Here is a 21,980-nt window from a genome sequence, read left to right on the forward strand (position 1 = left end):
ATCCACGCTACTAGGATAGCTGGTCTATAGGTTGACTTACAACCAAACACCATAAGGGTCGTTGGAACGATACATAGCGGTCGCTAGAATAGCGAACGTTGCATATCGGGCCAACTTCTCACACCTGTCTGAAATTATATGGCAAACTCGTATACGGTAAAATATTTACCACAACGGGATTGGGCCTACTCAAAGCGGACCATGCCAAACTCTCAGATAGGGTGAAGAACTCTGAACTGCTGCTGCAGGAGCTCCAGCCAGCGGTGGTGACCGCGGAGCATAAACTATCGGATATCCTGGGACGCTTGTCGACGCTGGAAAAACGAGTGGAGGATTCCGAAGGTCGCAATAGAAGAAATAACGTGAGGGTCGTGGGCCTGCCGGAAAAAGTTGAGGGGGAGGATGCAGTGGCCTACATGGAAACTTGGTTCAAGACAGTGGTGGCCCCGGAGGGCCTCTCGCCCTTCTTTTCCCTGGAGAGGGCACACAGGGTTCCGGCCCGCCCACCCACGCTGGGTGGCCCTCCCAGACCAATGGTAGTCAGACTGTTGCACTTTAAAGACCGAGGCCTGCTGATCCGGAGGGCGCGCTCAGAGGGCCCCTTCCAGGTGGACAATAGCTCTGTTACAGTTTTCCTGGACTACACCCAGGAGGTCCAGAAGAACAGAGCGTCCTTTTTGGCCGTCAAAAGGGAACTGAGAGAAGAGGGTATCCAATATTCCCTTCTTTTTCCGGCTAGGTTAAGAGTGATCCTGGATGGCAAGACCCAGTTCTTTCAGACACCTAACGAAGTGTGGTCATGGCTTGAACTGTACCGGGCTGGCACGGACCGACAGAACAGGGCTGAGAGAGAGCGTCCGAAATCTGTCCCTATTCGAAAGTCGCAACGTATCCGCAAGAAAAACAGACTCAAAAGAGCGATGCGGGACGATCAACTGGCGGCGGACAGGAAGGGAGCGGTGGCGGCGACAGCAATCATCACGGGGTCGCAACAAGGGAGTATATCGATGGGCTCGGACACCGAAGACGACAGCAGGAAATCGGGAGGTGACGTCTCAGAAGTGGACAGTTCTGTTGGTCCAAAGGTCACCCCACAGACGGCGGATGGACTGTTTAATGAATGATAGCTGGGGTGAGGACTCTGTTGATTGGTCCTGTGGGACTGACTTACCTTGAAGATTGGCGTACTGACAGGTACTGTGTTGCAGCAGCAGTATGGGATCGAGGGCGCGGGGCGAATGCATGGTCTGCCCCTGGTCGGCCCTGAAGTACCCTCCTGTTGCCCTTAAGGCTTTCTGTAGTGGCGACTACAGGATAGTAGAATGTGTGTTGTGTTACAGGTTTGGATGGGGGCTGATGCTATGTTATTAGGTTCTGTTCTGGGGTGTGGGGTTGGGGAAGTTTTCTGGGGTGTTTTGAGTGGGGGGTCATGCTGCTTTGATATGGGTGTTCAACGGACATGGTGGAACTGGAGGGGAATTTACTGCTATGGGGACGTTACCTAATTTGAAGTGTGTCACATGGAATGTCCGCGGACTTCGAACAATGTCAAGACGATATAAGGTACATGCATATTTGGTGAGGCGTGGTGTCCAAATAGCAATGTTGCAAGAGACTCATCTAACTAAACAAGAATGTACAGCATTACAGAAACGGTGGCATGGGCAGGTGTTTGATACCACGTACTCTGCATTTGCTAGGGGGGTGTTGATCTGGGTGAGAGCGGGGGTCCCGTTCGAAGTCACGAACCAGCTAGTGGATCCTGAGGGGCGGTATGTGGCAGTGGAGGGGAGACTGTACGGCAGGGATGTGGTCTTATGCAGTTTGTATGCTCCCAACGTGGATCAGGCACGCTTTTTTGATGGCCTCACTGGTTCGCTTGCACACTTCCTGGCGGGTACCGCCATTATAGGAGGGGACTTCAACTCAATCACAGATGTGGCGCTAGACAGGTCGCATCCGCCATTGGCTGACTCCCCGGTCCGCAGATTAGCCACACACAGGAGGGATTGGCAAGAGAGGTGGGGCCTGGTAGATGTGTGGAGAACGCAGCATCCGGAAGTTAGGGACTACTCCTTTTACTCGGCTCTTCACGCATTACATGTCAGGATAGACTCGGTACTGTGCGTTGGGCTGATGGCTGCACTGATCACACACATGGAGTACTTGGCTAGGACCATCTCAGATCACAACCCTTTATTGGTGGGGATACAATGGCAACGGGCGAGGTCAGCGGTCCCCACATGGAGGCTGCGGCCTGACACGCTGGAGGACTTGGCGTTTAGCGACGCTATCCAGCAGGGTATTGAGCACTATTTTGCTGAGAATGAGGGATCGGCTGCTACGAGGTCGATAGAATGGGATGCGATGAAAGTGGTGGTGAGAGGCGTCTGCATGGGCAGGCTCTCGAATGCTAGGACGGTGGTTGTGTCTGATCTGGAAAAGGCGGAATGCAAGTTGAGGGAACTGGAGAGGCGTAGACCTGAGCGACCGGAATTGCAGGATCAGCTGCTGGAGGCGAAGGAATTGGTAGCAAAGGAGACAGAGCGGCTGCGATGTTATGACTACAAGCTTTACAATATCAAGGTGCATGCAGAAAGGGATAAGGTGGGCACATTGCTGTCGAGACTAGCCACGCCGGAACCCAGGGGTTGACCTGTTCTGAGTCTTAGAGAGGAATCAGGGGAGATGGTCTACTCACAGTCAGCTGTTCTGAAACACTTCAAATCGTATTACACCACACTGTATGAGAGTCAGCTTGGGGTGGAGGTGGCAGAGATAGTTGCATATCTTGAGACAGTCCGTCTTCCGGTGCTGGATAGTGAAGATGCGAAGGCTCTGGGAGTCCCAATAACCCTATCGGAGATCCGAGTGGCCATTAAACAAATGGCTAGAAATAAGACGCCGGGAGTGGATGGCCTTCCGATCGAGTTCTATGTGAAATATATAGATAGTCTGGCGCCCAAACTGCTGGTGCTGTACTCTGAGGCTATGGGGTTGGGCCGTTTGCCTGAATCAATGAGGGAGGCCATGGTAGTACCGCTGCTGAAGCCCGGCAAGGAGGCTTTGGATGTGAAATCCTATAGGCCCCTATCCATGTTAACTGTTGACTATAAGATATTAAGTCGTATACTGGCGACTAGGCTGCTGCCACACACGACCACTCTGATCCACGAAGACCAGGCAGGGTTTATCCCGACGAGGAACACTTCCATAAATATACGCCGCCTGATCCGTATTTTGGGTGCCGCCCAGGACTCGGAACATAAACCAGCGGTACTGTCGGTGGATATCGAGAAGGCCTTCAATAGCCTCGAATGGAAATATCTAGATGAGGTCCTGAAGACATTTGGACTGGGGGATGGATTTGGGCGCTGGACAAGGGTTCTGTACTCCTCTGCAACGGCCAGGGTGCGCTTGGGGTCAGTGGTTTCCGATGCCTACCCGGTATGTAGAGGGACGAGACAGGGTTGCTCTCTGTCTCCTCTGTTGTTCGCTTTGGCGATTGAGCCGCTGGCGGCACATGCACTGAGGGGAGCAATGTACAGCGGGGTTAGCTGGGGTGAGGAAATACACTATATCTCCTTATATGCAGACGATCTGTTGCTCTACCTGGAGGACATGGAAAGGGCACTGGAAGGGGCGGTGGAGATGTTGTCCGGCTTTGGGAGGCTTTCGGGCCTCAAAGTGAACTGGAATAAGACTTGCGTGTTCCCGCTGCGAGTGGGTGTACTGTACCCTCCTCTTGCGGTGGAGGTGGTATGGGAGGGCACGTCCTTCACGTACTTAGGAGTCCGAGTATACCACGACCCCGCCAACCTGTTGGAGGGGAATGTAGGACGAAGCATAAGGGCATTAAAAGGTAGCATGTCCTTCTGGGCCTCCCTCCCCCTCTCAGTACAAGGCCGAGTGGCATTGTTGAAGATGGTGGCACTACCACGGCTGCTATACTACTTCCGTACCCTACCAGTCTGGATCCCTCAGCGGATTTTTAAGGATTTGAGGTCAATGATTATAGAATTCCTTTGGGGACAAGGGCGACGTAGGGTGGCATTGGACACCCTGGTCAGGCCCAAACAGGAAGGGGGACTGGCAGTACAGGACTTTGAACTATATTACCTGGCAGCATAACTACAGGTACTGACCCAAAGCATTGCTAAAGAGTTCAGAGGCCCGGACCAATTGAAGGGCACAGGTATTCAGCGGCATGTATTATCGTATATCGTAATGCAGCAGAAGCTAGAGTTAGGAGCCCTTACCATGGAGGAAAGGACGCTTCGGCTGTGCTGGCAGAGGAGTTTGAAACGGGCGAAGGTTGCCAGGCCGTACGCTCCGGAGATTCCTCTTGGGATGTTGACGGCACTTCCACACGGGGGTGATTGGTCTCCGTTATTAGAATGGGAAGAGCTGGGACTACAGATGGTGGGGGACCTATATGTAGACGGGGAGCTGGTTCCCTTCGGGGAATTGCGAGATCAGTTCGGTCTCCCGGAGGGGCACTTCCTCCTGCATGCAGCGTTAGTTGCAGCGATTCAAAAGCATTGGAAGGGTGGGCGGGCGGAACCAGATGTGACTATGGCCTGTCAGTATGTGGTGATGGCCGCGGGCACATTTAAAGCAGTGACCTGCCTCCAATCCCGAATGCTGAACGAGGGCCTGGAGCCATTGTAAACGCTGCAATCGAAGTGGGAGGGGAGCATAGGCAAGCCCATACCGGATACAGTCTGGGGCCACATATTGCAAAGGACATGGAAAGGTAGTAGGAACGCCCGCTTCCAACAGATACACTTCTTCATACTGCATAGAGCCTATCTGACCCCGGGGAAACTCAGGAGACACTTTCACGTGCAAGGTGCGGTCTGCCGGAGGTGTCTGGCATCGGAGGTCGAGTTGGATCACATGCTGTGGGGGTGCCCGAAGTTGGGGGATTATTGGCTGGAGGTGGGAGAGCTACTGAATGTAGTTACCGATCGGGAGGTGGAATTTGATATGGCAGCATGCTTGCTGCTCTGGTTCTCCCACCCAGCAAAGACAAAGGTTACGAGTAAGTTTATTGATCTGGGACTTATACTGGCCCAGAGAGAGCTTACTTGGCACTGGAAATCTAGGGAGGGGCCATCAGTGCGGAGATGGACGAATGAATTGTTGAAGTGGGCCAGCTGTGAGAGTGTGATCAGAATGCGACAGGCTACTAGAACGGACAATGAGAAGAGCTTAGAGATGACGAGGGCCTGGGAAGTGGTAGTGCAGGCATTGAGAGACTACCTGATTGAGGACGAAGAATAGGCACCTTCGGAGCGAGGAGTTCAGTGGAGACAGGATGGTAGATTGCACATGGCCGACTATGGTAAACCCTTCTTTCACGATTGACAGTTATACCCAGTATCAGCAGCAAGTTGGGAGGGGGGATGTTTATAGAGGTGTTACTAGAATACCGTGGGGCCATTAGGGGGAGTGCCTGGGGTGAGGGTTCGGGGATTGGGGACACAGGATGTAAGGCTTTGAGCGGCATACTGGGAATAGTAGTGAGTTACGGTCGGCGGTCATCGGAGCTAACCACTGCAGTACCAATTAGACCGGACCCGCTCCAGTGCGCACTGGTGCCACTGGGGTTGCCCACACAGGGGGTTTCACCGACTAGGTCAACGGCTAGTGGGGGGGGAGAGTTTGGGGTAAAAGCAGATACTAGATTGTGCTGTCGCCCAGTCAACTTTGGGATGTTTACTAAGATGGATTGCAGGAACGAAATGATGCGCCGCCCAGCCTCAGGGATGTGGGCTGAATGGCTGTGTACAATCTTAACGGCAAATAGATGTGCAGGGCTGCTGTACTTTGAATAGGACAGTGCCTTCCGTTTTCAACAAGACCTTGAATGGTCCAGTACCTGCACTTCTAGGCAGGGCTGCTGTACTTTGACTAGGACAGTGCCTGCACTTCTAGGCAGGGCTGCCTGCACTTCTAGGCAGGGCTGCCTGCACTTCTAGGCAGGGCTGCCTGCACTTGTACACACATAAGGCAGAACCTGCACTGTTGGACAGTGTTGCTAAACTACAAGCACAGCTTTCACGGGAGCTGCTACTGTACTGTAAAGTCAGATAGCATTCCTGAACTTAAAATAATAATAATGGTGTATTTAACAGTAAAACTAGATTTTGGGATTATGCTTGCCACTTGCTCTGCTCACGCTGCAAACCATGTTCACTCACTTTATGTAACATAATCTGAGGAAACCTGTATGATTGCCTTCACTGAAGAGTAAAATATGATAGTGCGAAGCCCAATTCCGCCGCAGCAAACCCTGATTGTTGGTGTTGTGGTGACTGTCCACTGCCACTTTAAGCTCTGTTTATGGAACCATGATATCAGCCAGTGGGTTGAAAGACACCCAAACGCACAAGGCATGAGAAAGGAAGTTAAATGGAACTAAGCTTTGTACTACAGAGACTTCGATTAGCCTACTGTAAGAATCAATTCTCTGCAGTGTCAGGATCTGCAAAAAACATAGCTGGTACCAGCAACTGTAGTATTGTGTTCCAACTCCTGCGCTGATGTCGGAATGAGATTAGCTTCATCACTGCATGAACACAGAATCTCAGCCCGAGTGTGAGACCCTAACCTCTACAAGGAACCCTGCTCAGGCAGTGTGGGTCTAACCAAGAGCTGCTACCCTTTCACATTTAATAATTCAGAAGAAGACTTTCAAATATTCCACTGCCTATGACAATCACCGCCCTCTGCAGATCTGGATACAGCAAGGGTTCTAAGGCTTACAGCCGTTTCTATATATTATTGGAACTGTTGCCAGGCATGTGACATCTGGCCAAAACCTTTTGGTAAAAAAAGCAGCATTATATTTTACTTACGTTTTTATTTGACTGAAGTGGTGCTTCAGGAGAACAAGGCTAGCGCGCCCTCTATTCACTACCAATAATGAACCATTTTGTAGGACAAAGACTATCTACATGAAATGGTCGAAGTGCATTGCCAAGGTCTTAGTGGCCTTCTTGAAGTGCTAATCAATACAGAAATAAATAATTTGTTGGACCAATAGTGATACTATATGGATCAGTATAGAAAGAAGTACATAGAATTGCGTAGTTCGAAATAGCAGACAGATGCATCCAAGTCCTAAGCGTCCTAAATGACCGAGCACACGGCAGTCAAACATCACAGAGATGAAAGAACCCTGAACAAAAGGTCACAGCCGATTTTTACAGCAGCCTATGTAACCTATACCGTACAAACTCAAGACTTGTGTAACATTCTTAACCCCCCACCTGTCGTCTCCTTCTCAGGATGGTAGTTCAAGGAGCGCCCTTATTAGTGTCATCTATATCAGACAAGGTGGCTGCATGGTTAGAAGTGACATAGCAAGAAATGTAACATCCTTTACATTTTAAATCCTCCCCCCATCCTCTGCCCCCTTCCCTCCTCCTCTGCCCCTCGCCCCCCCTCCTCCTCTGCCCCCCGCCCCCCCTCCTCCTCTGCCCCCCGCCCCCCCCTCCTCCTCTCCTCCTCTGCCCCCTCTGTGCCTCCCTCCCCCCCCTCCTCTGCCCCCTCCTCTCAGTCTCACCCTCTCCCCCTCCCTCCCCTCCCCCCTCTCCTCCTCTTCCCCCTCCTCCCCCCTCCCTCTGCCCCCTCCTCCCCCCTCCCTCTGCCCCCCTCCTCCTCTCCCCCTCGCCCCCCTCCTCTGCCCCCCTCCTCCTCTGCGCCCCTCCTCCTCTGCGCCCCCACCCCTCCCCCCTCCCCCTCTCCTCCTCTTCCCCCTCCTCCCCCCTCCCTCTGCCCCCTCCTCCTCTCCCCCTCGCCCCCCTCCTCTGCCCCTCTCCTCCTCTGCGCCCCCACCCCTCCTCTCAGTCTCACCCTCTCCCCCTCCCTCCCCTCCCTCCTCTCCTCCTCTTCCCCCTCCTCCCCCTCCCTCTGCCCCCCTTCTCCTCTCCCCCTCGCCCCCCTCCTCTGCCCCCCTCCTCCTCTGCGCCCCCCACCCGTCCCCCCCTCCCCCCTCCTCCTCTTCCGCCTCCTCCCCCCTCCCTCTGCACCCTCCTCCTCTCCCCCCCCCGCACCCCTCCTCTGCACCCCTCCTCCTCTGCGCCCCCTACCCGTCCCCCCTCTCCTCCTCTTCCCCCTCCTCCCCCCTCCCTCTGCCCCCTCCCCCCTCCCTCTGCCCCCTCCCCTCCCCTCCTCTCAGTCTCACCCTCTCCCCCTCCCCCTCCCCCTCCCCTTACCCTTCCTCCTCCCCCTCCCCATCTCCTCTGCCTCCCCCCTCCTCTTAGTCTCACCCTCTCTCCTCTCTCAGGGTCTCTTCTCTTCTCTTCACTGTTGGGAACTTCATGAACAGTTTCTCTTCCGGGTCACGCGGGGCAGAGTCGACAGAAGCAGCAGAGCCGATGGAGCTCTCTTCGGGCCTGAGAGGTGAACAGTGTACGGGTCACGGGAGGCAGAGTCAGCACCAGCAGCAGAGGCGGCATGAAGCCTCCTCTCAGGATACCATAAGCCCCCCCCCCTCTCTCTCTCTCACTCTCACCCATCTCTGCTTCCGGGTCAGCGGCGGCAGAGTCAGCACAAGCAGCGGGGCCCAGAGCATCTGAGGGTCTGTCTGTCTGTCAGTCTGTCTGTCCAGTGGAAGGAGAAATCCTGTCTGTCTGTCTGTCCAGTGGAAGAAGGAATCCTGAGGGTCTGTCTGTCCGTCCAGTGGAAGGAGGAGCCCTGAGGGTCTGTCGTTCTGTCCAGTGGAAGGAGGAGCCCTGAGGGTCTGTCTGTCTGTCTGTCCAGTGGAAGGAGGAGCCCTGAGGGTCTGTCTGTCTGTCCAGTGGAGAGGAGGAGCCTGGGTGCAGTTACCATCAGTTTCAATCATAGACACATCAGGGGTAAGTGAGACCTCTCACAACCATGAGGTGTGAATACAGTCTGGGGGTGTACAGGCCTCACACTATCAGGGGGCAGGTGTACCTACCTCACACCATCATCAGGGGGTGCAGAGGGCAGGTGTACTGACCTCACACCATCATCAGGGGGCAGGTGTACTGACCTCACACCATCAGGGGGTGCAGCCTGCAGGTGTACTGACCTCATACCATCATCAGGGGGTGCAGGGGGCAGGTGTACTGACCTCACACCATCATCAGGGGGGAGAGGGGGCAGGTGTACTGACCTCACACCATCATTAGGGGGTGCAGGGGGCAGGTGTACTGACCTCACACCATCATCAGGGGGGAGTGGGCAGGTGTTATGACCTCACACCATCATCAGGGGGTGCAGCCTGCAGGTGTACTGTCCTCACACCATCATCAGGGGGTGCAGGGGGCAGGTGTACTGACCTCACACCATCATCAGGGGGGAGAGGGGCAGGTGTAATGACCTCACACCATCATCAGGGGGTGCAGGGGGCAGGTGTACTGACCTCACACCATCATCAGGGGGAGGGGGCAGGTGTTCTGACCTCACACCATCCTCAGGGGGGGTGCAGCCTGCAGGTGTACTGACCTCACACCATCATCAGGGGGTGCAGGGGGCAGGTGTACCGACCTCACATCATCAGGGGGTGCAGGCCGCAGGTGTACCGACCTCACACCATCATCAGGGGGAAGAGGGGGCAGATGTACTGACCTCATACCATCATCAGGGGGTGCAGGGGCACTGACCTCACACCATCTTCAGGGGGTACAGGGGCAGGTGTACTGACCTCCCACCATCTTCAGGGGGTGCAGTGGGCAGGTGTACTAACCTCACTCCATCATCAGGGGGTGCAGCCTGCAGGTGTAGTGACCTCACACCATCATCAGGGGGTGCAGGGGGAAGGTGTACTGACATCACACCATCATCAGGGGGTGCAGGGGGCAGGTATACTGACCTCACATCATCATCAGGGGGTGCAGGGGGCAGGTGTACTGACCTCATACCATCATCAGGGGGTGCAGGGGCACTGACCTCACACCATCATCAGGGGGTACAGGGGGCAGGTGCACTGACCTCACACCATCAACAGGGGGTGCAGGGGGCAGGTGTACTGACCTCACACCATCATCAGGGGGTGCAGGGGGCAGGTGTACTGACCTCACACCATCATCAGGGGGTGCAGGGGCGCTGACCTCACACCATCATCATGGGGTACAGCGGCACTGACCTCACACCATCATCAGGGGGTGCAGGGGGCAGGTGTACTGACCTCACACCATCATCAGGGGGTGCTGGGGCAGGTATACTGACCTCACACCATCATCAGGGGGTGCAGGGGCACTGACCTCACACCATCATCAGGGGGTGCAGGGGCACTGACCTCACACCATCATCAGGGGGTACAGGGGGCAGGTGTACTGACCTCTCACCATCATAAGGGGGTGCAGGGGGCAGGTGTGCTGACCTCACACCATCATCAGAGGGTGCAGGGGGCAGGTGTACTGACCTCAAACCATCATCAGTGGGTACAGGGGGCAGGTGTACTGACCTCATACCATCATCAGTGGGTACAGGGGGCAGGTGTACTGACCTCATACCATCATCAGGGGGTGTAGAGGGCAGGTGTACTGACCTCACACCATCAACAGGGGGTGCAAGGGGGCAGGTGTACTGACCTCACACCATCATCGGGGGGTACAGGGGGCAGGTATACTGAGTTGTTAGTGCATGTGTTGTAAATGTATGCGTTGTAACGTAATACATTCGTCCAGAATGGGTCCGTTTGGAGTTGTTACTCATTTTCATGAATACCTGCTCAGACCTTGTTCTTTGATGTTTTTTTTATTTTTTTATTAGACCTTTATTGATAGCAAAGCCATTGACACCAGCGAGTGTTCACATATACACAGTGCACCTTGTCATACAACGTAAGAATCACACTAGTACCGAAGTTGAAAGTCTGTACACAGCCTTTTGCCGGCATCCCGGGGGCCCGGCGGCGTGGTGATGTATCGTTAATCTATAGAACCAAGCTTAGTGACATTTCCCAATCAGCATATTGGAGCAGTGAGTCAACTGGCTATACCCTACTGCAATCGCGGCCAAAAGGTCTAGTAACGAGTTAAGGTCATTAGAACTGCCCCAAATAAACTCCCACCCCTCCCCCTAGAGTGTGTCTGTGTGGCTACCAACCCTGTCCGTACATGCGCCTCCCAACGTGTACCTGCACTGTGTCCTGTGTCTCCTCCCCCTCAAGTGACGTCCCTCCCCAGGAACCCCCCTGTCAGTGTAAGAACCTCCTAACAGCCCCCCCACCCCCGACTCGGAGCGCACCCCATACCCCTCCCCTCGGGGTAGTAATGCGAGTGGTCAAACCCCTACTCCCCCACCCGGTCCTGCAGCTCAACCACTTCAGAAGTGTCGGAGTCACCATCCTCCCCCCTCTGCAGGTAGTCCCTGTAAAGCTCCCAGAAGTTCTTGGGCCTACTCCTGGGTGGCAACAGGTCACTGTATAGTTCTGTTTGGGTGCAGCAGTACTGTAGGTCCCGCATCCATCTCGTTTTGTCTGGTAGGGGCCCTCGCATCCAACAGGTCGCCACCACCCTCCTAGCCAGCAGCAATGCCATATCTACTAGTCGGCGCAGAGAAGGGGCCAGTGGCTTAGAGTAACCAAGGAGCGCCAGCGCCGGGGTGCGGGGCAATGTCTCTCCCAGTATCAAGTCAAGTTCTGCAAATACCTCCCCCCAGTATGCTTGTATCCCAGGGCATAGCCACGCCAGATGGAAGAAGTCCGCTACTAATGTTCGACAAAACGCTCGCACTCCGCAGTGGGGCGAAGTCCATAGCGGTGCAGTCGCTCGGGGGTATAGTGCACCAACCTGTGCCTGCCATTCAGGGAAATCTTGCGCGTGCTGGAGCAGCAATATCGCCACATATAGTCGTCTATGGGGGATTGCAAATCAACTTGCCAGGCCTCTCTAGCCTTGGAAGGTTGTAGGCACTGATGCACTACTCCCAACTTGTTAACCTGTGAAACTAACTTTGTAGATGAAGTAGATTTAATCATATAGGACAGTTCCGGGATCTCCTCTGGTTCCTCCATGTCAGGGCCCAGTATCTCCCGGAACGCAGAGCGGAGTCTATGATATTGGAATTTCTGTAGCAAGGTGGGGCCCGTCTCCGTGGTGGCGAGTTGGTCCCATGTTTTCAGTTTGCCATCCGAGAACAGGTCCTCCATCCTTACTATGCCAAGGGCCTGTAGAGCTTTAACTACTCCTTTCTCACCTAACGGGTCCAGCCATAGAGCCCATTCCACGGGCATCAATGGGGAGTACAGAAGGGCGCAGCCTCGGAAACTCTTCAGGGAGTTCCAGGCATGATTGGTCGCTTTAAGTGAGTCCATCTGTCCAATCGAACGATCCGTGGGCAGGCAGACAGTGGCAGGTAGAGGGAGCGGTTCCGCAAACAACCGCTCCAAGATAAGGTGCGGGGTCCGTGCGTCACCGTGAATCCACGAATGCAGGTGGGATGCCTGCGCAACTCGGTAGGTGTGTTCTAGATCCGGTGCTCCCAGACCCCCCATCTCATAGGGGAGTGTCAGGATAGTCCATCGGACTCTAGGTTGTTTGTCACCCCAGGCCAGTCGGGTCATGGCTCGGGTAAGTTGTTTAAAGAATGCCTTCGACAAAACCACAGATAGGTTGAGGAAAAGGAACAGGAATCGGGGGAGCACTATCATTTTCATTATAGCGATCCTGCCCAGTAGGGAGAGCGGAAGCCTGATCCAGGCGTCGACATCGTCGATCAATTTATTGTATGCCACTCCGTAATTGTCTCGTATTAGGATCTCGGGGTCCGTATGCAGGTGAATGCCCAAATAACGGACTGAGTCAGAGGACCACTGCAGAGGGTACTCCATAGCGAACGGTTGTGTCATGGGGTGAGAGGAAAGGCAATGGACTTATCCCAATTCACCCTCAAGCCCGATAGCGCGCCGAAGCGGACCACTTCGCGAAGAACCGCGGCCAGATTAGACTCCGGGTTCCTGACATACAGTAACGTATCATCTGCATATGTCGATATCCCTATTTTGTAGGTGGGGAAACTTATGCCCTCCAGGCTGTGGTATTCCTGTATGGCGCATGCGAGGGGCTCCGCGACCAATGCGTAGAGCAACGGCGACAAAGGGCAGCCTTGTCGCGTGCCCCTACCAATGTAAATCGGTTCCGACACTCTGTCGCCCAGCCACAGTCTGGCAGAGGGCCGATGATACAGTGCACCAATCCTCTGCAGGAATGGTTCTCCTAGGCCCAACTTACGTAGTACCCTCACCATGAAGGGCCATTCAACAGAGTCGAACGCCTTTTCCATATCAAGGAAGATTGCCAGCGCGCTGTTCTCCTGCTTGATATGTTGCATTGTGCCCAGTACCGTGCGTATGTTGTAAGTTAAATTTCTGCACGGGACAAACCCGGACTGCTCCGGGGCAACAAGCTCTAGGACCAGTAAAGCCAACCGATTTGCCAGGACCTTGGCATAGATCTTCGCATCTACGTTCAGCAGGCTGAGCGGCCTGTATGATCCGCAAAGGTTCGGTGGTTTCCCTGGCTTAGGTATTGTGATGAGTAAAGCTTCATGCATGGTGGGCGGCATTTCGCCATTCTCACAGATGGCGTCAAAGAGGGCGACCAAGTGCGGGAGTAGTAAATCTTTGAAGGCTTTATAGAAGCCGACCGTGAGTCCGTCCGAGCCCAGAGCACTACCCGATCTCATGCTCGCTAGAGCCTCCAATATTTCGTCCTGGTGAAAGGGGGCCATCAAGAATTCCCTATCCGAGCTCTTGAGGTACGGCATTGCAATGTGGTCTAGATATTCTTCCATTTCATCCTCCACACCCTGCGTCTTGGACTGATATAGCTCTGCGTAATATCTTCTAAAGGTCCCTAGTATCTGTTCCTCGTCCGAGACCGTGTCGCCCTCAACAGCTCCTCAACAACCAGGGGCCGTCGAGAGTTTCGGACCATGCGCGCTAGTAATGCGCCAGGCCTATCCCCCTCACCATACGCTCTGGCAGTGGCATACTTGCCCATATACAGAATCTCTCTGTCCGCCAGAGCCTGAAACTCGGACAATAGCTGGGTGAGCGCCGGGCCTTCGGAGTTGCTCCGCGCCGACCGCTGCCTAGCCTCCAGCTCCGCTATTCTAGTTTCCGTTGCGGCGAGGTCCAGCCTGATGGAACGTAACACGCTGGAGTGCTTTGACATAGCTACTCCCCTGATGTACACCTTAAAAGCCTCCCAAATTGTATAGAAGTCATCTACTGAGCCTATGTTAGTTGCAAAGTATCTTTCTATGTCATCCGTGAGCTCCCCCCGGAAGGCGTCATCCAGCAACACGAAAGGGGGGAACCTCCAAGTGAATGCTGGGATCCCTTTCCTGGCGGTTGAGAGGTGCAGGAGGATGGGGGAGTGGTCCGAGAGTGTGCGCGGGAGAACCTCGCATGCGCTGACGCTACTCAGTACCAGGGGGGATGCTAACCAGTAATCTATCCTAGTGTGCACATTGTGGTAGGCCGAATAGTGCGTGTAGCCACCCTCCGTGGGGTGCCTGGCCCTCCAAACATCCACCAAGTCCAATTTAGTCATCTCAGCCTTCATATGTGAGGCCGAAGCTACCGGGCGCCGAACTGGGCCCGCAGAACGGTCCATGGATGGGTCGAACACGAAGTTAAAGTCCCCTCCCCACAACATCCAAGGCTGAGCATGTGACCTGCTAAGGGCAGACAGGGTCGCATAGAATTCAGGGTGATCATAATTGGGGCCATAAACGTTTACAACCAGGAGGTCAAGACCCCTACCTACACACCTTGCCAGTACGTATCTGCCCTCCGAGTCAGCGAGCACCGGGATCAACTTCAGATGTGAAGCGGGATTGGCCCAGATTAGCACCCCTCGGGCGAGTGTCGTGAATCCCGCAGCAACTGTGTTCCCCGCCAGGCCCCTATATTGTAACATCCTGCTAGTGCATGGTAAGTGCGTTTCCTGCAACAGGGCCAGGTCAACGTGATGTCTGTGGAGATAGCTAAGGACCTTCCTTAGTTTGCGAAAGTCGTTCAAACCCCGCACTTCCAGGTCATCAGCTTCAACTTATTTGGGGCAGTTATTGGTAGATTTGGTGCTGCGTTAGACATTGCAAGGGCTCATGTGTGTGTAAGCAGCCAGGGTTAGCAAGACAAGGCACAGCAGTACTCCTGACCACATAATTGCCAGCCGGCTTTTCCAAACAGGTACAGCACCACATAACAGGTCACACTCAATACATTCAGACCCCCCAAACAACCCAGTACAACAACCCCCCCAACTGTCCAGATCCCCGACTCACCCCCTCGAATTCCCGCCCTCCCACAGCCGACCACCCCCAACCAGGTCAGACAGGTCCCAGAAGTCCCCCCCCCATCAACCCTCCGGTAGTAGTGTAGTCACCAGTTCGAAACCAACCCTTTAGAGAGTCGCACAACCAAAAGCACCGGGGCAGAGCGCGCCAAAATAGTACAACACCGCAAACTATACCAAGTAAACGATCTGATCAGCGTCCCCTTCCAGCCCCACCTGTAGGTCGGTGCCCTTCGAGTAGCAAGTATACCAGCCCTCCCACACCCCCACCAGCCCGCCCAACGATGCAGCAGTGTTCCAGCCTTCCCCTCCCCAGCGACCACGACCTCCTCACCAGTAATATGTGAGGCATATGTCCAAGCAGCATGTCCATCGTCTCACCAATCATTATCAGCAGTGTTCATGCAGACCTTACTAGCCTCCTCACTCATGTTGCTTCAGTGGTGCCAGTTGAAAGAGTCCCTCACTCATTGAAGAGTTCCAAACCGCTCTGTAAGACCCACTAGTCCTGTTCTTCCAGATTCGATGTCGAGCCGGCATCGTTCTCCTGTCCATGCCTAGCTTCCTTCCGCTCCCGCTTCCAGGTCTTCAGGGATTTTTGAAGTTCTTTAGGGTCTGTAAAGAAATACGACCGCCCACCTGTGTTGATGCGGAGCTTGGCAGGGTAGAGCATCGCATAGTCTAGGCCCAGAATACGGAGTTGTTTTTTGTATGGCGCAAACTGTCGCCTCTCTTCCTGCACTCTGGCCGTGAAGTCTGGGTAGAGGGAGATGTCCATACCCTCATGCTGTAACCTGCCTTTCTCCCTCGCCATGCGCAAAGCCGTGTCTCTGTCGCGGTAATTAAGGAGTTTCGCGATAATGGGGCGAGGAGGCGCGCCTGGCTGCGGTTGTGGGCCCAACGTGCGATGCGCCCGTTCCACTATGAACATGGGGGAAAAAGCCTCTTCTCCAAGTAGTAGCTTCAGCAGTTTCTCTACGTAAAGTTCCATCTTCCCCGTCTGCGTAGTTTCCGCCACGCCTGTGATGCGGAGGTTGGACCTGCGCGAGCGCGCTTCCAAATCCTCCGTTTTGTCACGAATAACCTGTAAAAGTCTATCAAACTGCTTTCTGTCTTTGTCCCACTCCGTCTGGGCTTCCTCCGCTTCGGTGAGGCGACGTTCCGCCATGTCTAGGCGCTCCGCGTGTTTGTCCACGCGCTCCGCCATGCGGTCCATTCGGTATGTTAAAGCGTCTATCTTAGAGCCCACAGACGCAATGCTATCCTGGATGCCCTTTTCCATTGCAGCTAGCATGTCTCGGAGCTCCGTGGATGCCGGGGCCGCTGCTGTGGCCCCCTTGGGCGATGACTCCGGTGCCGTCGCTTCCGGCCTTTTCGGTCGGCGCCGTTCAAAGGAAAGCTTCCCCTGGGTAGCGTCGTTCTTCCCCATCGTTCTCCCTGTTGCGGAGGTGCCCAGAACAAGGGGAGCGTCTCGCCAGCGGCAGGCCGTGTGAGCAATTCAAGGGTCTCTTAGGCGAGCTACTTACTGCCACCAGGTATCAAGCCCGGTCCGGGGGCCCGAGGCAGCCAAGATGGCGCCCGCTATGATGGACGAGTCTCTTTCCAGCACTTCGGCAGCGCCCTCACCTGTAAGGTCCAGGGCGCAGACAGGTACACAACACCAGGATCGGACGGCCCCTCACCACTGTGGACGGCGGATGGCGGGATAGTAGTCCACCACAGCGAGGGCCCCGACCGGCAGTCGTACCTCCGTGACGACTGCTGCACCTCGTTATGCAGGAGTTCAGCGTCCTTCCTGCCGCTGGGCCCCCAATCCGCTCCAGCGCGGGGCAATCGCTGCCGATGAAGGAGAGGTCGTCCCAGCCAGGCGCAGATCCAAACGGCAGTCCGGTCAGAGCGCAGCCCGACCACTCCCAGCGCTGAAGCCGCACGTACGGCGACGTCACCCAGCCACCTCACCAGGAAATTGCGCGGCTTCAGGCCCGGTCCTCCTCGGCCGTGTAGCGTGGGGTCGCTCTCCAGAGAACTCGGAGAAGCTCGCCAGCAAACGTCCCAAGTGGGTTCCCAGACAGAACTTGGGGGGGCCAGCGGGTGTACGAGAGCCCGCTATGGCATATGGGGCCCAATTAAGGATAGGTTTTTAGGATTATTCCGGGGCTATGCGAGGAGCCGAAGGCTCACACGTCCGCCATCGACGCCGGCTAGCTCCGCCCCCCCCTGTTCTTTGATGTTTGTATTCAGTGGGAGGTTGCCTCTGCAATGGATTAAGAGGTATGCTAGGAGGAAACAAAAGCATATTTTTACAGAACAATATTCGTTTCTTCTCTCAGAATACATGTCTTTATTAGGCACCTTTGTCCACAGTTCTGTACCTTGAACCCTTTGATATCCGGACTTTGTTCCCTAAAGTTGGGTGGTTGTTTTATTCATAACTAGCATATGAAGCTGACTTCTAGATCGTTGATATGCTAATAATTTGTGGGGCCCAGGCAACACATATTTGGGGCTCCCTATTTGGAATACATTTGAATTTATTACCACTTTTAGGGTCATTGAAGTCCGTGTGATACCCCAAAAATATTTAATCATGTTAAACCTTCAGAACCCAGGGTCGGCAAAAGCATCTAAAAGCCCAAGCTGGCTGGAGTCCACCAGCCAAGAACTATCAAAAGAAGCTTGAACACACATAGATAAAGGTATTTCGTTTTGCGTTTGAGTCTATATTTTTTCTTGCAAAAAGGTTTTATGTGGCTGTCCAGTCAGCTTGTTACTCCCATTGCAGGAAATCCTGGTATGGGTTATGTGTTCTAGGTTTAGTGGACTAGTGCATAACATTACAATAAAAAGACTTATACATAAAGCACTTGAAAGTGTAGCTTTAGTTGCTGAATATTTGTAATTACAAATAAATCCCCTTTCACCATAGGCATTTCTGCTCCAGCAGCGAAATTCAAAGCACCGATCTCAGGATTTTCGCCATCGCATTTGTGAAAATCGAATAACTTTCTCTTTATTTCTCTTCCCTCGCCTTGTCCATCTCAACTTCTATATATGTGTAAACCTACAGCTAAACCCGAGCCGCTTTCAGTGGCGGGCCTTGGCGGGGTCGCGAACCCCAAATCTCAACAGCAATCATTTTGCCGGTTTCCCACAAACGATGCCAGGGCCACAAGTATTCCTTTTCAGCGTGTTTTTATTTTAAGCCAAGCCACTCGGCGCGTTTCGGAGGCAACCTCCTTGTTCACGAGTAGGAGTGCAATGCAAATCACAGTGTTTATACAATATCATGTGACACACCTCTGCGTAATAGACAGTGACAACAGATTCAAGGTGTTTGAACGTCCTCGGAGCTGGGAAAACAGACTTGTTTAGTCAATGTTGGGAGATACATTGTGAGACATTGCATTAAAATCATCATGCAGTATGTAAATTAAACATTAGGTCATTGCTGTGAACCTAAACATAAAGCATTAATTCCGCATCATCATGTGCGGCATCTTGTCATTTCCAACCAAATAAGTGCTGGCGAAAGTTCACTGTGATTATAAGATAAACCACGGCATCTGTAATTCTACGCGCTTAGTGTAAAACACATTCAATAATTAGTGCTCGTGACCAAGGACCAAGCACGTAGAATTACAGATGACGTGGTTTATCTTATAATCACACAGAACTCAACTCTGAGGTGAGGCTGTGTAGACCACTCATACACATGAGAATGTGAGGCTTGAGGCTGAGCAGACCAAGCATGCAGAAGAGAATGTGAGGGTTGAGGCTGCACAGATCAAGCATGCACAAGAGAATGTGAGGGTTGAGGCTGCACAGATCAAGCATGCACAAGAGAATGTGAGGGTTGAGGCTGCACAGATCAAGCATGCACAAGAGAATGTGAGGGTTGAGGCTGCACAGATCAAGCATGCACAAGAGAATATGAGGTTTGAGGCTGGGCAGACAAGAGTGCACAAGAGAATGTGAGGGTTGAGTCTGAGCACACCAAGCATGCACAAGAGAATGTGAGGGTTGAGGCTGGCAGACCAAGCATGCACAAGAGAATGTGAGGGTTGAGACTGGGCAGACCAAACATGCACAAGAGAATGTGAGGGTTGACACTGGGCATACCATGCAAACACAAGAGAATGTGAGGGTTGAGGCTGGCAGACCAAGCATGCACAAGAGAATGTGAGGGCAGAGGCTGGGCAGACCAAGCATGCACAAGAGAATGTGAGGGTTGAGGCTGGGTACACCAATCGTGCACAAGAGAATATGAGGGTTGAGGCTGAGCAGACCAAGAGTGCGCAAGAGAATGTGAGGGTTGAGGCTGGGCAAACCAAGCAATACAAAAGGGGATGATGGACGGAGCGTCTGAGCAAATCAAACAATCACCCCCAGTCAACTGATCTGGGTTTAATCCATCACCATTCTTTAGCTCACACTGCCACCCCAGTTCAGACATGGCCATATGCTGGCCTGGCTGATAAGGATTATGAATCCGAAACCGGTCCCAGGATGCTTGTTTCCGGTCCAGGAAAGACATGGCTTGGCAGTTCGGGCTGGACTGTTCCCATGAGGCACAGGGTCAGACTGATTTGCATATGGCCATGTCTGAACTGGGGTGGCAGAGTGAGCTAAAGAATGATGATGGATTATACCCAGATTAGTTGACTGGGGATGAGTGTTTGATTTGCTCAGACGCTCCGTCCATCATCCCCTTTTGTATCGATTTGTTCGCCATAAGTTGGCAGGGTATGCTCAGACGTGAGTCCCTTGCTCACTTTACCACTGGATTCAATATAGCCTGGCTGATGAGGATTATGAATCCGAAACCGGTCCCAGGATGCTTGTTTCCGGTCCAGGAAAGACATGGCTTGGCAGTTTGGGCTGGGCTGTTCCCATGAGGCACAGGGTCAGACTGATTTGCATATGGCCATGTCTGAACTGGGGTGGCAGAGTGAGCTAAAGAATGGTGATGGATTAAACCCAGCTCAGTTGACTGGGGGTGAGTGTCTGATTTGCTCAAACGCTCCGTCCATCACCCCCTTTTGTATCGCTTTGTTCGCCATAATTTGGCAGGGTATGCTCAGACGTTAGTCCCTTGCTCACTTTGCCACTGTATTCAAGATAGCCTGGCTGATGAGGATTATGAATCCGAAACCGGTCCCAGGATGCTTGTTTCCAGTCCAGGAAAGACATGGCTTGGCAGTTTCGGCTGGACTGTTCCCATGAGGCACAGGGTCAGACTGATTTACATATGGCCATGTCTGCACTGGGGTGGCATAGTGAGCTAAAGAATGGTGATGGATTAAACCCAGCTCAGTTGACTGGGGGTGAGTGTTTGATTTGCTCAAACGCTCCGTCCATCACCCCCTTTTGTATCGCTTTGTTAGCCATAATTTGACAGGGTATGCTCAGACGTGAGTCCCTTGCTCACTTGGCCACTGTATTCAAGATAGCCTGGCTGATGAGGATTATGAACCCGAAACCGGTCCCAGGATGCTTGTTTCCGGTCCAGGAAAGACATGGCTTGGCAGTTTGGGCTGGGCTGTTCCCATGAGGTACAGGGTCAGACTGATTTGCATATCGCCATGTCTGAACTGGGGTGGCAGAGTGAGCTAAAGAATGGTGATGGATTAAACCCAGATCAGTTGACTGGGGGTGAGTGTTTAATTTGCTCAAACGCTCCGTCCATCATCCCCATATGTATCGCTTTGTTCACCATAATTTGGCAGGGTATGCTCAGACGTTAGTCCCTTGCTCACTTTGCCACTGTATTCAAGATAGCACGGCTGATGAGGATTATGAATCCGAACCCGGTCCCAGGATGCTTGTTTCCAGTCCAGGAAAGACATTGCTTGGCAGTTCGGGCTGGACTGTTCCCATGAGGCACAGGGTCAGACTGATTTGCATATGGCCATGTCTGAACTGGGGTGACAGAGTGAGCTAAAGAATGGTGATGGATTAAACCCAGATCAGTTGACTGGAGGTGAGTGTTTGATTTGCTCAAACGCTCCGTCCATCATCCCCTTTTGTATGGGCAAACCAAGCATGCATAGGAGTATGTGAGGGTTAAATCCGGGCACACTACGCGTGCACAAGAGAATGTGAGGGTTGAGGCTGGGCAGACCACGCATGCACACTACGGAGCAGATTTAATATTTTTTAGTGCAACATAGTTCAGCAGTTAGGTGCAGCACTGTGATGTGCGAGTGGGAGTGAGCCGCGCTGAGCCAGATTTATGAAATACATCACGGTGCTGCTCACTACCCCTGCACTAGTACACAGTCTACCTAGTGCCACACAAAACCTTTACACCATAGGCCAGATGTGTGTGTGCTGTCTAGCATAGGATTCGTACAGGAAACACACCATTCCAGTATAAAATCCTATACATAGAGTAATTCTTAAACACTCCAGAGTTTGTGCTTGTGCTGTAAAGTGCAGTGCAGGTTGTGTTTGTGCTGTAAAGTGCAGGGCAGGTTGTGTTTGTGCTGTAAAGTGCAGAGCAGGTTGTGTTTGTGCTGTAAAGTGCAGGGCAGGTTGTGTTTGTGCTGTGAAGTGCAGGGCAGGTTGTGTTTGTGCTGTGGAGTGTAGGTCAAGTTGTGTTTGTGCTGTGAAGTGCAGGGCAGGTTGTGTTTGTGCTGTGAAGTGCAGGGCAGGTTGTGTTTGTGCTGTAAAGTGCAGCGCACATGCAGTGTG

General features: G+C 53.3%; 1 protein-coding gene across 1 annotated transcript in view; it reads left to right on the forward strand.

Annotated features, from left to right (window-relative positions):
• Positions 1-8,758: 8,758 nt before the first annotated feature.
• Positions 8,759-21,980, forward strand: part of LOC144767383 (uncharacterized) — a 49,950-nt gene continuing 36,728 nt past the window's right edge. Inside the window, exon 1 of the mRNA XM_078650840.1 lies at positions 8,759-8,867. The gene's annotated coding sequence lies outside the window, so the exon portion shown is untranslated. The remainder of the gene's footprint in view (positions 8,868-21,980) is intronic.

The sequence above is a fragment of the Lissotriton helveticus genome, chromosome 1_1 (genome assembly GCF_964261635.1).
Source record: "Lissotriton helveticus chromosome 1_1, aLisHel1.1, whole genome shotgun sequence".
Lineage (NCBI taxonomy): Eukaryota > Metazoa > Chordata > Amphibia > Caudata > Salamandridae > Lissotriton > Lissotriton helveticus.